The following is a 15,807-nucleotide window of genomic DNA, read 5'->3' on the forward strand; positions in this document are numbered from 1 at the left end:
TAATCCATAGTTTACATATCAGTCATGCATATTTTTTAAACATAACAAGACTGATATTTCAGAGTCATAGATATTAAACTATTCACTGCTTCCTGTTCATTGTCAACCAGTCTTCTATCAATTTATATTATAGATAGAAATTCTAGGTGGAGGCAGGGGTTAAACTATCAAGAATGTGCTTGATTGAAAAGATCAACACATGGTTAACAGATGAAAAATAGGCACATATGTTATACTGATAGGGTGGCACTTCATGCCTGCAAATTCAAATAAATTTTTAAGGAAGCTAACGTACTCAGTATTGGAGTGGGGGGGGGGAGAATTATCCTTTAAATTGGTTGAGGAAACTCAATAAAACAATGTATTTCCAAGAAAACAAAACACAGTATAAACTACTAATTACATTCCTGTAACTCTAGGATGGACCAGATGCTGTGCTGATCATTCATTATTTTATTAGATGTCAACCAGTGTCTTAGTCTTCTTAGCCAGATGTCTCAGTTCAGAGGAAACTATTTTCTCCATCACAATGTAGCATTAGAAAATCCATACCCACATACAGAAATCAAACCATAACAATATACAATAAAGAAATAACTTACTTATTTAAAACAGACATGCATGTTGTCTCAGTTAATTTCTAAATGGAAACATTATTAAATCTACTAATACAACTTAGTAGATTTAACCATATTTCTTCTTCTACTACTACTCTACCTTAAAATCTCATCCCAAGTGTGGGAGGTACATTACAATTTTTTGACAAAATATTACATTTAGTTTAATTTTCTACCCAAATTTCGCCTTATTCATTGCAACTTTCTAAATCAGTGAAGAAATATTTTGACATTTCCAGATCATCAGCTTTCCCTCAACCAAGCCTGCTGACCTCATAATGAAAGAACTTGTTTGTAATCACCACAATACATGCAGACATGTGTGTGTGTGTGTGTGTGTGTGTGTGTGTGTATTTGTATGTATGTGTATGTATATATGCATGATTTCAAGATATTCTGATTGTGTGTCTATTTTATTGAGGAAAAACTGGAGAAAAAGGTGGGGGGAAAAGGAATGTACCAAAGAGCTGCTCTCAGAAATCATTCATACTAAGTCTAAGTCTTAGTTCCACATCAAATAACTTGTACTATCTTTTTAGCTGCAGATTTGTGGAAGAATCCAGGGAGGTTTTAAAATTAAAGCCTCTTTTCTAAAGCCTGCATTGGCATTTAAATGTAGAACGTTAAAACCTTCCAAGATAAGGTGTAGCTTATGGTCCCCAACACATGGCTGTTTGGTAATCCAGTTATACAGATATCACACACACACAAACCCACACACAAACTCCACCTCCTAAATGTTCAGACTTTAGCCTGTTTGGTGCCACTGAATCTTCCCCCCCCCCCCACTCTACTGAGGGTTTTGTGCATTGCTTTTGAATGGGCTGATTTAAAGAAAGAGGTATCAGTTTCCCACATTAAGAAGAGGAAAGTGAAAGGAAATGATTAATCCAACCTGTTTCCTATCTTCACTTAATCTAATCTCACCCACTTTTACCCCATGAAATTAATGAATATGTGCTCTGCACTAATTTACCATCTGCACTTCAAGTATGTTGAAACATTTGTGTCTGACTTTCCAGCTTTGGATTCTAAAAAAGACTTTTGGGGCAAAAAGGTATGAAAAGTAAGAGTGAAATATAGGCTGGCTTTTGTGGGGGCATTTGAGGAATTAGATAACTAATCCAACATATTCTGAGAGTCATTATCCCAATGTTACTGAGCTTGAGAAGTCTATTTCTATACATCTCTAATCCTGAATGAATTACTACTAATTTACTGAGATATCCAGTGCATTTTCTCAGCATCAGCCATATTTCTCCTTATGTAACTTTGGCTTCTTGAAAGTTATGTCTTCCACCATTTACATCATTGTCCCTTTTCCATTTCTGTGGGAAATATTGTGATAACTGAGATATTATTATTATATTATTATTATTATTATTATTATTATTATTATTATTATTATTAAAATTTACATACCGCCCTACTCCCGAAGGACTCAAATATTCTTTGGCTGCACTGTTTCTTCAAGTCTAAATAGTTCAAATCTGGAAGAAAGAGAGAAAGAGAGGGGGAAAGAGAGAGAGAGAGAGAGAGAGAGAGAGAGAGAGAGAACAAGTTAAAAGAATAGCCTGCTTGATGGTTTGGAATTCTGAGAGTGGTAGTCCAATATTTTCAATGAGAACTATTGGAACAGCTGTTACATTCCAGTACATCTAAACTTCTGTCATAACCATAGGTTGCCTGTAGTTTCAAACTGTTTGGAGTCAACCCAATCTCAGCTGGCCATTTGGAGTCAACCCAATCTCAGCAGGGAATTCAGAGAGAGGCATTAATAGAACCTTGCAGAAAATCAGTGATGATGCTGTGACCTACCTGTAATGGAATGTAAGAAGGACCTTGGAAAATTGGGCAAAGAGACACTGCCAAGGGAATAGTTAGAGAAGAGGCAGCATAGCTCACAGTTGGATAGTGAATTGGGCAAGAGACTCAGAAGAGGCCCTCCCTAGGATATTAAAAAGAGACAAGAGGAGAAGTGTATTCTCAGGCTTTCTAAATCCTGTCAATATAGCTTTACGATAAAGTAGAATTAGCTTATCTGGTTGTGATTTCTATCTGGTTTTCCCAGCAAGACTGACATCACCCAATTTCCAATGGTGGTCTGGATTCTGACCAGCAAAACATCATAGCCCTTTTACTCTCACAGATCCCTCACAGATCAATAAGAACCTATGGTAAATTGTCTTTCATCCTAGAAGTCAAAATAGTCCAGAAATTTTATTTTGTTAGCCAAAATGCCTCTCCAGACTGTGTATCTTTTTTCCCAAGGGAATAATTGATTTATGCTGTAGTGGTTAAGAAATTGGATTAGGACTGAGGAGACCATGTTTCAAGTCCACTTTCAGCCATGGAAGCTCACTGTGTGGTTTCTCTCATCTCATAGGGCCACAAATATACATACATACCGAGCAGCATCTTTATTATTCAGTCAATGTCATTAAGAAAACATGGACATTCACTGAGTAGGCCTCTGACCTCAGAGTTCAAATGCTTTGGTTGTCTGAGGAGACTAACTGGTGTTTTGCCCAATAAAATCGCTTGTACCCACTTATTTATCTTTTGTATTCTATAAAATCATGCAAGAAGCAAGGAGAATCTATTTAACAACATCTATTTAATAACATTCAGTGAGACCAAGTATATTTAGTTGAAATCATTTTCCAAGCAACGATCTCTGAATCTACTCTAAAACCTGAGATATCTTCTTTAAGCAGGTGATATGCAATTACCTTTCCTTTATTCTTCCTCTTTTCACAATAAAACTCATATTTATATGTAGTGTGTTGGTTATATCATTTTAAAGGAACATTCTTTTAAAAGCTATTCACTTATTTTATTTTATATTTTTTAATTTGATTTATATGCCCCCCCTTCTCCGGAGGCTCAGGGCGGCTTACAATGCATTAAGCAATAGCCTTCATACTTTTGTATATTTATACAAAGTCAGCTTATTGCCCCCACAATCCGGGTCCTCATTTTACCTACCTTAGAAAGGATGAAAGACTGAGTCAACCTTGAGCCTGGTGGGATTTGAACTTGCAGTAATTGCAGGCAGCTGATATTAATAACAGTGCTTTAGTCTGCTGCGCCACCAGGGCTCTATTATTAAGCAAGACTGTACTGTCATCCCCTTGCATTTCAAGATATGCCCAAGATATATGAAATTCTTTTCTTCTAGGCCCAGGCAGTCACATGCAAAGTCCCTCCCTTTCTATTATTGTCGGACGAGATGAAGGGCAAAAAGGAGAAGGAATCTGTAGTTAGGTAGACTAAAGCATTTTAGAAGGATCAGCCTGACTTATAGCAGCCTATTGCCCTTATGATTCCTGTTTCATTGGGAAACCCTGAACTAGGGAATCCTCCAGGATGGATTTAATTATCTCTTTGGTCAGCTCATAAAAAAGACCAGCTCTTGCATCCAGGGTCTGAATAAAAGGCAGAGCTAAGTTGGTAAGGCAGCCACAATACAAGGCAGAAAAAAGTCCTTAAAACCATTGTAATTTCCCAGTTGAGGCCGTGCCATAAAGCTAGAATGCCAGTTCTGTGGGAAGAATGGAGGAATATATAGACTATACAGTATCTGAGAATGCAGATGTTATTCAACAGCAGGCTTAAGAACCTTCTAAGGCCAGAAAAGAAATATGCTGGTACAAGAGGCACCCTGTTATCAGTCCAGCTAACTAATGACCTGCTACGTGTCATGTATAAAGAATATATTAATGCTTGCATAAATATTTTCCTAATGTCTGCTCAGCTAATGTCCCCCTGGCAAATAACCAGGGGATAGTAAATAACACTCACATTTCTGTTTATTTAAGGTTTACTTTCCCTTGTTGTGTTTTATTTGAGCCATCATGTTCGAGGGGCAGCTCCAGCGGGTGGGGAAGGAGATTCTTGTAAAAAAAAAAAATCTTTGTTTTCTTTGCAGAAAATCAAAGCTGTTTATATGACATGATTTCACTGCCATGACAGTAGATTATTTTGGGTGACTCTAAAATGTTTCAACTGTAGCCAAGCAGTAGCAAAATTGAGGAGGAGAGGAAAACTGCAGCAAGAAATAGACTTGTCTGTTATTTGGTTGTTCTGGTTTTATAAAGAAGTCATAAAAGTGTCCCATTCTCCCATCTTGCTCATATCCCCTTTGAGCTATGCTACTACCTCAGTTTCCTTTAATCAGCTTACTGGGAATCTTCCATTAAACACATGATTTACCCCTCTGCTAAAGAAGAACTAAATAAGAATCCTGCATGATTTTATTTCCTCTTTCCAAGCTGAGAACCGAAATGAAACTCCACAGGACAATTCGATCCTCAGGTAGAAGAGAGGAAATCTAAAGTTACACTGCCTAGATTCAAAACAGGCATGTGGTCAAAGACATCTCTGAAAAGATGCAGCATAAAACAAGCTTTGGTTTATATTCTTTGGGAAAGAGCCAAGCGGTTCCAGCCACTCTGGTCTGCACTGATGGTTTTCCAGTGAAAAATAATGGCATCAAAGTTCAAGAAAGTTTGCAGAGATGCCGTGGGATTTTGCAAGCTGAATGTTGAAAGTGTCAAAACTCATCATTTTGCAAAGAACTGCGGATACCATGGGAACTTCATGTGGCTATGACAAGGGGGAGTAATTAGCTTTTTAAGATTAAAAATGTCAAAAAGAAACAATATGCATCATTATAAGAAGGCCATTCTTTCTGTCTGTGATTTTAAAAAATGGTATATTCTGCTAACAAAATGAAACATAGTCCAGTTTCAACTATTTTGCAGAAACAATGTTGTTTATCAAGATTATGTAGATGCTACATCAGAAGCGTCTCTCTCTCTCTCTCTGTACACTTTCTTTCATATGATTTTGATTAACCAAGGGCCATCATTGATGGAGTAATAACATAATGTTATAATGTAATTGGGGCAGGCTGGGATTTCCAATGGGCTAAACTATGTAGGATTAGTTCTCCATCCTCCTAATCCCACCACTCAATCACCTTTACCATTCTTCTTTGCATGACATTGTCCTTTGCAACTATTACTTTGGGTGGTCTCCAGCTTTCCAGTGATAGAAGTTTTATGCTTGTTTATAATATTACATACAATATTATTAGGGCATCATGGATGACAATAGTTCCCATCAACACTATCATCCTTAGAATAATAGAATAACAGAGTTGGAAGGAACCTTGGACGTTTTTTAGTTCAGCCCCCTGCTTAGGCAGGAAACCCTATACAATTTCAGACAAATGGTTATCTAATCTCTTCTTAAAAATTTCCAATGTTGGAGCATTTACAACTTCTGGAGGCAAGTTATTCCACTGATTAATTGTTCTAACTGTAAGGAAATTTCTCCTTAGTTCTAGGTTGCTTCTCTCTTTTATTAGTTTCCACTCATTGCTTCTTGTCTTGCCTTCAGGTGCTTTGGAGAATAGTGTGACTCAGTGGTGAAATGCACTTACCTTCATTACCGGTTTGGGAGTGTGAGCGCACACCTCTTCTGCACATACACAAAGGGTAAAAAATGGGACATAATGATGTCCCGGCACTACCAGTTCGCGCAAGCCGGATAGAACTGGCCATATTTCACCACTGCTTTGTGGCAGCCCCTGAGATATCAGAACACTGCTATCATGTCACCCCTAGTCCTTCTTTTCATCAAACTAGACATACCCAGTTCCAGCAACCATTCTTTATATGTTTTAGCCTTTAGTCCCCTTGTTATAACACAATGGCTTGGCATGGCAGTAATCCTGGCATATAGGACATCTGTTCTTCTGAGCCAGGAGTAGGAAAAATGTGGTCTGCCAGGAAAGGACACTGTGGAGGGGATAGCTGATTCCAATTGTTATGGCATTAAATGATAAAATATGGGATTAGGGAAGGAGACCTTTTAAGGTAAACTGTGCTTTCCTTCCTGTTTTATTTGTAGAGACAGAATGGGGTTGATCTATTCACTTCTTTGAGCAGACATTTTATTTCTCATGCATTTCTGGATGCACACAACCATATCACAGCCTTTAATTATAAGTCATAGTCTAATTGTGGCTTTGAATGCTTTACTAAGGAGAAATATAACTAAAACAAAGAACATTAACAATAAACAGGGAATGGAAGAATTAGTATGTAAATCCATTTATTGGATTTAAACTTTAAAGATATATTGTTTGGTCCTGAATTTATCTTAGCCATTCTTTATGTGGTTTGCAGGTATTTGTATAATTTAGATACTCCAAATCCTTTTATACATTAAAAAAATAATAATGCTTATTTCAGTTTCTCTCCATTTTGGCCCTGCCATAACAAAAATACAAGATAGACTATGTGCCTTGATTAAGAAGCAACTTAATCAGTACTATTGTTATAGTAAACCAGATAGCACAATCATTATGACCGGATCCTAAATTAGGGACTGAGAAATTTTCAGGAGTCCTGGTAGCATATACTGTATTTTTTAATATACAATTCATATATGATTGGTTTCTGTTTAAACCTTAAAATAATATATGTAAATTAGAGATGAAGCCAGCAGGCATGATTGTATTTTAATTGATGATTCTGTATGTGACTTTTTGAAATATAAAGCTCAGTATGATATTAATTATGACAAAAACAAAATTCTCTTCAATTTTAATGAACTTATTATCTCTTTGCTAAATCATATTCTAAATCTTGTTGGATGTGTTCAGTGATAGGGCTAAGGTGAGGAGGTTATCTAGCTGGCCCAGTCTGCTTCAGGGATACTGTTAAATTGTCAAACACATTATAACCAAGTCAAAAATTACTTGGGAAACTGGGTGATCCAGAAAAAAAAGGGGAGGACAGCCCAAAGCAAATCTGGCATGGATCAGGCCTTGCATGCATAGGCAAAGTCAAACCTCTGAATGGATCATGCTTTGGAAACAGCCAGCTTGTCCAGGCAAAGTAGCGAGGGGAAATGATTGAGTTTATCTTACTTTTAATCATATTAAAATACTGAGACTGAAGAACCTAATAAAGGTTTTAACTTCCATTGATTCTTTTTACATAGAATTTCATTGTGATGCTCGTGGCTTCTGGGTGAATTTTTCTCCCAAAGTTTTATATATACGCTTACCTATTCAGTAAAATCTGTGACAAAATCTGTAACAAAATTATATTAGATTAAGCCAGTTCTGCTTAGAGTGAAATGAAGCCAGTGAGCTGAGAATTGCAGCTGCTCTTAAATAGTAAAGCCTTTACAGTTGTTTTATTATTTGTGTGTCATATCATCAATATTACAAAAAGGGGGGGGGATTAAATAGGGAGAAACGTTTTCTCTAAACATTCACCATCAATACTCATGAGGTTTCAAGAGATTTCTTCTTTTGTTTTCAGTTCTTTGAGTGAACCAATCAGAATAAAAACTTTCTAACACTTTATTGTTAAGAAATGCCATCTACCCTTAAAGGAATTTTTCATATGGGTGATTTTTTTTTCCTGCCAGTCTTACATTCTCAAACCTTTATATTTCTCAAGGGTTTCTATTGAATTTTCATTGAATCAAATTTTATTATTAAAAACAGATACTTGAATATGTGAAATCAAGATATTGAAAAAAGTGAATCCTATTTGAAATGTTAGTAGTTCATGGCAGCATAAAATATAAGAAACTCTGCTTTAATTTATTGGTATTGTGTTTTTTTTATCTTTGTTAGAAGATAAAAATACATTTTAAAGACACATGCATATGTCTTGGTTATTAGCTGCTTTGATATTTCTCATTATGAATTATTGCCGGAACCATTTCTTGTTTAATTAAAATAACATCCTTGAGCAAAAATATTCAACTTGACAGATATATGGAATATAATTTCTTATCAAACCCAGTCAGCAAAGAATTGTGATAATTGTAATACAAAACATCTGGGAGCACAGGATTACCTATTGGTTGGCTAAAATATAAAATATTGAGTTAAATAGGTCTATTCTACCCAATGAGTCCAATCAACACTTTGTACAGGATTTCAAATTAAAGCATTTCTGATCATTTTCTATCCAAGAAAGAGAAGAAAACATCTTCCCTAAGTTACTGTTTCTAGCTACTCTTTACTTTAAAATATTTTTGCCTAACATTAATGTGGAATCTATCTCTCTGTATGTTAAGACTATCATTCTGGATTTTTTTCACTAGCTTATGTCACAACTGTTCCTGAATGTGTACTCCACAAGTATTAGAGAGGTAGCAATTGTAGGTATAATTCACTGCAGGGAAGCACTCTGTTGTATGGAGTTCATGCTATTCAACTCTTTGGATGCTCCATGCCATGCTGATTGCCAACTTTGACACATCTGGAAACCAGAACAAGCTTTTGAACATGTGTCTGCATATAACTTCAGGAATACCCTCTGAGTAGGTATATTACTTCTCACACAGCTTCTGTAGGTCACATCACTTGAAGCAATACAGGAGCTAATCATTGTCTTGAAAGTTCTCATTGCTCTAACAAATATTATTAAATGGAAAACAAATCTTTATTTATAGTCAACATTGTTTCACTCATGTTATACCAGGGGTGAAATGCTCCCGGTTCGGACCGGATCGCCTGATCCAGTAACGATGGCGGCGGGTGGTTTGGAGAACCAGTAGCAAAAATCCCTCCCTCCCATGCCCAGCTGAGCCACGCAATCATCAGAGGCTTTTTTTTTATTTTTAAAAGCATTTTTTCTACAACCTCTTCGGCCGAAAAAATGCTTTTAAAAGTAAAAAAAAGCCTCTGATGATTGCGCGGCTCAGCTGGGATTGTCAAAGGCTTTTAAAAACATTTTTTCTACAACCTCTTCGGCCGAAGAGGTTATAGAAAAAATGCTTTTAAAAGTCTCTGACGATCCTAGCTGAGTTGCCTGATCGTCAAGGGCTTTTAAAAGCATTTTTTTACAACCTTTTTGGCCAAAGAGGTTATAGAAAAAATGGTTTTAAAAGAAAAAAAGTCTCTGATGATCAGGCAACCCAGCTGGGATTGTCAGAGGCTTTTAAAATTAACAATCCCAGCTGAGTTGCCTGATCATCAGAGGCTTTTAAAAGCATTTTTTTACAACCTCTTCGGCTGAAAAAAATGTAGAAAAAATGGTTTTAAAAGTAAAAAAAAAAAAAAAAGTTGGCTACGCCCAACCAGTCACATTATCCCCCATCAAGCCATGCCTACAGAACTGGTAGTAACAAATTTTACATTTCACCACTGTATTATACTTATAAAATAAGTCATATTACCTGTAATAGTGGTCTCTATTTCAGCAAGTTTGATGGCATGTTAACAATTCCCTTCATTCAGAAATTTGTTTGATGCTGATAGCCAAAGAATTCAATGGGAATGGCCTTCTTTTATCCATAGGCACAGTAACAGCATTGGCCAAACTTCTCTGAGTGGCTGCATTTTAATTCACAATAGGAAATCCCCCAAATTCATGCCATTTCTCAAGCTAACTAGAAATTTCTATCAGGATATAAAGGGAAAAATCTAACTTTATCCTATTGCAGTAGGAGATATGGTGAGTGTGTATTTGTGGGTGTGTTTGTGCGTATGTCTATTTTGGGGCTTCCTTGATTATCTAGATGTTTATAGCACTGGAGAAAGAAATATAAATAATATCAGTTTTAATTAATGAGAATTGCATAAGGTAGTAGTGGGTTCCTCTTACCTTTGCTACTGGTTTGCAATCGGGAGCGTGTTTGCGCGCCCTCACTTCACTGGCATGCAGTGCTTCTGTGCACACGCAGAACCTTCTGCATATACACAGAGTGTCCGTGATGACATCTGGGCAGGTGGGCAGAGCCTCCCACCGCCGTCACTACCAATTTGCCTGAACCGGGGCGAACCAGTAGAAACCCACCACTGATGTGAGCATACCGAGGTTTTAAAATGGTTTTTTAAGATATCTATAACAATGTCCATATTTTTGAAGAGGGAGGTAGAAAGTGTTTGAATGTAATCTGTAAGCCATCCAGTGATTGTTCTATATTTGAATTAAGCCATATCCCCTGTTGCTTTCTGAACAACAGATAAGGAACTAACACCTCCCTAATCAATTTGACTATTACTCATGGTAATAATTTTAATGGGTGGCAGGAAAATAAATTCCACTTTGCATCTTCTTCTTATGATAGTGGGGCTGATTTTAGCATTGAATCGCAGTATGGAAGAACCTTTTTTTAAAAAAAAAAATCCCTAAAGGATAGTTGCCAAATGAAATAAAATGAAAACTGGGGGAGACCATAATAAAGCAAAGACTCAACTTGAAACAGGAAAAGAAAACTTAATATCCAATTCAATACAGTATATAGCAATCACCCTCTGGCAATCTTATTTGCCAAGTAATTATGAGTTCTTTTCCATTCTTCCCCCGCCCCCACATTATAATTTAAATATGCTTACATCCTTTTTACTCACAAGTTGTAAAATGAAAGGTTGACAGACTTGTACTTCTCTTTGTGAACGTTTTATGCTAAAACTTTCAGTATTCCCACAAATAAGGCAGCAGTTGCAAATGTGTAAAGCTCTTGGAGAAGGGAGAATATCATAGCAATATAAAGGTAAAGATAAAGGTTCCCCTCGCACATATGTGCTAGTCGTTCCCAACTCTAGAGGGCGGTGCTCATCTCCGTTTCAAAGCCGAAGAGCCAGCGCTGTCTGAAGACGTCTCTGTGGTCATGTGACCGGCATGACTAAACGCCAAAAGCACACGGAACGCTATTACCTTCCCACCAAAGGTGGTCCCTATTTTTCTACTTGCATTTTTTACGTGCTTTTGAACTGCTAGGTTGGCAGAAGCTGGGACAAGTAACGGGACCTCACTCTGTTACACGGCACTAGGGATTCAAACCATTGAACTGCTGACCTTTCGATCAATAAGCTCGTCTTAGCTACTGAGTCACTACATCCAGCAATATAGTTATCCTGTTATATAGTCATGATACTTTAACTGGTAGCAAGGATCAGCACATAAAGGGGAAAAAACACTTATCAAGATGCATTCGATAGAATAAAGTCCCAAATCCCACTAAAATCCCACTGAATTCAGCAAGGCTTACTTTAGCATTTTATAGTATAGTCTTGGTTTCATAATAACTGGATCAATGAAATATGTTACTGAAACACTATGATTCATGTGCTACCAAAGAGAAAGAAAATAAAATTTCTCACAGGCTTACATTTAACAGACCCAGTCATGCATAGAATTAAATAAACTGCACCCAGTGAGTTGCATTGTACAGCACTTACAACTAGTCAACTGATCTGTTTTTGCATATCTGGTCTTCCAAGAAAGAAATATGAAGACAAAGAAAGGCTGAATAGCAAACTTGGGGACTCACTGCTAAAACCTGCCATCCCTGAAGTCAAGTCTCAAACAAAGATTGGTTGTAATGATTGAGTCACACTTATTGTTTCTTGTCTTGATTTATGGAGATGGATGAGTGATGTCATAAGCTTTGCCAGTAGGTTTTGGGTGCCGTGTCTCACAGAATGTTAGGTACTTTTGGGTGGCTCCAGTGATAATTTTTGACACAATTAGGGTATTGTCAAAACCATTGATAAAATTAAAGCTGGATTAAGCATGGTGAGGAAAGAAGGTCTGTTAATCACATTGAGATCAGAACATTTAAATACTTGATGGGTGTTTTCTGATAGCTACTTAGAGGGAAACTAATGTTTTCCGGAATATAATGTCTCGAATGTCAATCAGTTTGGGTGACCAGTATGGAAAATGTCGCTCTGATAGATTACTGTGCCTAAGTCTAGTTCAAATTACTGGTTAGCAGTTAGCAGTTATCTTTCAATTCCATAAATGGTTAAGGATCAAAACACAAAAATGAAGTATAATTGATAGTAGGATTGCATTGTGGTATCAAGAATACAGAGCCATTCCTATCTGAATGGGGCAGCAATAAATACCATTCCAGACAAGCATGCAAGAAATAACATGCTATTGTATCAGTTTCTTATTTAATCATCTCAGTGTAGGAAAATCTGTTCTGAAATCCCACACTAGTATTTTCAAACTTTGGAGCTCATCAGTCATGTGGCTAATGGTGCATATTTACAAAATAAATTACTAAAAACTGTTCTATGCTTATTTCTAGAACTGACACCAGATGGCAATGTAAGGACAAGCATCAATGAAGTGGTAAAGAACAATTTCCATGTATTCATACCTGGAAGACATTGTATCAGTGAGAGTGCACCACAATACATCTTTAAGATTCTTGCTGTTGTTAGTGTATTAAATATTTCATTCACAAATTCAAGTTGATGCAGATTTTACCTGCCACCTGTGCAAAGCTGCTCTACGCATTTTGATTTGTGTGCAATTTATGAATTGAAAAGTTGATTTCTGATTCTGCACATCTTTCTTGCTTTGATTTTAATATATGCTGCCCTTTATGTGTCTTGCTGTGTGACCATTAGCCAATACAATTTATCAAACTCTACTTCAAGGAAAGAGAATAGCAGGAATAAATAGCCACCTTTGGAAAAAGTAATAGACAGGTATCTTCTAATGGAAAATACCAGACTTCGTACCACACCGTTAATCTAACTCACTGATTTCCTGGGGAATTATAACTGCATATCCAAGAAAAGTTCAAAGTTCACTTTTGACTCTACTAAAAATTGCTGATATCACTGTTGTGTAATAGTGAAGAAATGAGAGTAAGAACAGGATTTCTCCTCAGCCCACTTGGTGACTGTTGGTGAGTTGTTCTCTTAGCCTTCAGGGGATGGTTGTTGTAAGAAGCAATAGGAAATAGAATGCTACATTCATCACCTTTGGTTTCTGAAGAAAAGATGGAGCATACATCAAATAAAAATGGGAAAAGCTAAAGAATCAATTTTTCCATTTCTATGCATATTTTTCAACTGTGGTACTTTAGACTTGTTTCTGGACTTTCAATCAATAAATTTGAAACTCTTTTTGAGAGAGAAAGAGAGAGGGGGAGAGAATATGTGTTGCTTTTTAAAAAGTGAAGATAAGAATACAGTAGTGGGCAAAATTGTGGAAACCTTTTGGGAAAAGTGTATTTTTGAGGTTTGATGGCTAGTAACACTACTTTTTTTTTTGGAATTTCAAGATAATCATATTCCACTGCTGGAATGGCTTGGGAATAGCCAAGACCTTAACCCAATTGAAAATCTATGGAGCCAACTAAAGAAACTTGTTAGTCAGAAGCGACCCAGCAATAAAACCCAGTTAATAGAAGCAATCATTCAATCATGGTTTCACATTATAACAGCTGCAGAACTAAAAGATTTGGTTCACTCCATGGGAAGACGTTGTAAGGCTGTAATTCATGCTAAAGGTTACCCAGCTAAGTATTACACTGACATTGTGATAATTTTTGTATATCTCATTTTTTCTATGGTGATAATTTTCTTGTTTTTTGTATGTATTTCACTTTACTTTATATTATATATTTTTATAATATATATAAGATATAAGATATATATATATATATCTTTATATTATAACTGCTATTCTAATAGCAAATCCTTCATAAATGTTATTGCATTACATTCTTGATTAAATTATCTTTCCATTGATATATAATTTTATGGTACGACTCCCAAAAAAAAAAGTGGCATTATTAGCTAGTTTTAGAAAATACACTTTTCTCAAAAGGTTTCCACAATTTTGGCCACTACTATAGAATGGTCCTCAGAACCTAATCATTTGCAGGAGGCATTCAGTCTGATGAACTGTCGCAGGTAGTCCTCGACTTACAACAATTCATTTAGTGACCGTTCAAAGTTACAACGTCACTAAAAAAGGTGACTTATGTTTGTTTTTCACACTTACGACCATTGCAGGATCCCCAGGGTCACATGAACAAACTTCAGATGCTTAGCAACTGACTCATATTTATGACAGTTGCAGCGTCCAGGGTCATGTGATCATCTTTTGCGACCTTCTGACAAACAGTCAATGGGGAAGCCAGATTCACTTAACAACCGGGTTACTAACTTAACAACTGTGGAAAGAGAAGTTGCAAAATGGGGCAAATCTCACTTAACAAATGTTTCACTTAGCAACAGAAAAAATTGGGCTCAATTGTGGTCGTAAATTGAGGACTACCTGCATAACAAGATTAATTATAAAGATCCGTAAGAAAGGAAAGCAAAATCTGCAGATTTTATTCTTAGCAAATTAAATTAAGTCCCTTCTAGTAATTATTTCTAAATTTACATTTATACATATAAATTAATAAAAAGTACATTTTACAAAATTTTATACAATACTTCTTTGTTAATGTTTTCCTCTTTTGAAAACTACCTACTGTAAGGTAGAGAAATAATTTCATTTTTTCCCAATAAACTAGTGAATTAGTTGTCATATATTAAAATTTCTATACCATTCCACTTGGCTAGATAATAGGGCGGGATAGAAAAACATAATTGCGGATAATATCTTGTGAAACATCTTGTTCTCCCAAAATCTGAAAAAATGTACATTAATCACCAGTGACTCAAACATTAATCATTATTTTGGAGGCTGAATTTACTTAATTCTGTTCATGCCACCTTGGAAACTCTTGTGAAATTTAGTGGGATTTAATCCCACATAATTGTGTAGAAGATTCCAATTAGATTATAGAAACAATCTCTGTGTCAAATATTAGATTGTTTGTGATCCAGAAAATAGCAGCTGTTGAATCCCTGCTTTGATCAGGTTTAATCACATTAATTTAGTAATTCTAAACAGCTATAAATACAATGTAAGGATGCCGATGCACATCATTGTTAAGGACATGAATAACAACAAATCAGTAGACATAACTTTTTCTTCCAACTTTGGTTTAGTACAAGAAACTGTGGATATGACAAGTTATTTTTAATTTAATCTTTTAGAATAAATACAACTATAACATGAAAATAGGCCCCCATACACACACACACACACACATGAAACAATTTGGGAGAATAAATGCTCCTTCGTTTGCCAGTTCAAGAATGTAGAGTTTTTGTTGATAATGGAAGGAAGATGCCCCTCTTCATACTAATTTATTTGATTTGATATTACAATTCCACAAAGGGAAAGACATTTGGTAGTAGAGTGATTGAAAGAGTTAATTAAAGGAGGTTTTGTGAGCTTCACAAGTACATTTTCTAGCCAGTGAGAGATGATTTTCAGGTGGTCTAAACCAGGCCTGTGAAACTGGCGGCTGGCCAGATATGTCACATGCAGGCCACACC

The sequence above is a fragment of the Pantherophis guttatus genome, chromosome 3 (genome assembly GCF_059756535.1).
Source record: "Pantherophis guttatus breed Tessera chromosome 3, ASM5975653v1, whole genome shotgun sequence".
In the NCBI taxonomy this organism is placed as follows: domain Eukaryota; kingdom Metazoa; phylum Chordata; class Lepidosauria; order Squamata; family Colubridae; genus Pantherophis; species Pantherophis guttatus.